This window comes from Sorex fumeus, unplaced genomic scaffold (assembly GCF_029834395.1).
Source record: "Sorex fumeus unplaced genomic scaffold, SorFum_2.1 ptg000134l, whole genome shotgun sequence".
NCBI classification, from domain to species: Eukaryota; Metazoa; Chordata; class Mammalia; order Eulipotyphla; family Soricidae; genus Sorex; species Sorex fumeus.
In genome coordinates, this window is record NW_026606191.1 from 101,406 (window position 1) to 102,598 (window position 1,193).

The window sequence follows — 1,193 nt, forward strand, 5'->3', positions numbered from 1 at the left end:
AGCCAGAAGTAACTCCATTTCTGGTTGTGCCTTATCCCCACCCCTACAAAAAAGTACTTGTTTGTGTATTGAACAGAAAGCGCTATGTCAGGGGGATCAGGTTTATAAATTACAGATGTGAGCGATTTCAGTGATCCCTGCGATCAAGGCTTTCTCTGCCTGTACATGGTTTTTCTGGGCTCACCTCCAGTATCACATGGTCCCCTGGTACCACAGGGAGTAATCAGCTACCTGGGAAGCACCGGGAAACTTAGTATTTGCATCTTTTGGGAGGGAGACATAGTCAACAGTGCTCAGGGCTTATTTATTCCTGCCTTTGCACTCAGGAGTCGCTCCTCTGGGGCCAGGGTTGAGGGCTCCTAACGTCCTAAGGTCCAGCAAATCCTAATGGTTTGGAGGGAATTGATGTAGGCATACAGGAAAGCTCCCAAGGTAAAGGCAGTAAATTTCCCAGGAATAGCTCTGAAGTTGTGAAGGCCAACCTTGAAGAAAACAGAAACTAAGGCCTGATCACACCCTCACCTATGGCCAGTAACAGACCCAGAGAAGCTCCTGCAGAAACAAAAGGCCAGGAAAGGAATTTCAAAGAAGATCATCACCACTCTCAACCTGCCTAGGCAACCTCCTTAGCAACGGGACTTTGACCTAGGTAAAAGCCTAGATTGGATTCCCTTCTGTTCCAGGGAGACCGCTCATTGGCTTTCCCAGACATTTGCGGGAGCAGGGCAATTGGAGGTTCCCCGAGTGTGGGAACCAAAGTCGAACTCCAGAAGGATGTGGGGTCCCCCAACACTGCTTCCGACCCCCTCACTCAAATAATATAGTCAGATCAGAAGGTGTGGACCAGGCGGGGTGGGGAGGGGGTTGGGGGATGACCCCAGACCTCAATGGTGCTGCTTCATTCTCGAGGGGTCCGTGTGCCAAGAGGAGTCACCTCTGATGGATTCAACTCTCTTACACCCGCAAAGTAAGACAGGGGATGAGAGAGTCCAGCATCTTCCGGCGCTGGCCACGTCTGACTGGGCCTTGGTCAGGGAGTAAACTGGGGATCTGTGTCCGGGTGTCCCTGCTGCCTGAGGCTTGCCCCACTCACTCTATGTGTGGAAGGATACCCAGTTACCAGTGCTCCAGAGCCACCTACCCGAGAGCGAACAGGGTGACACAGGATAGGCTTGTCTTCCTGCAGTACGATG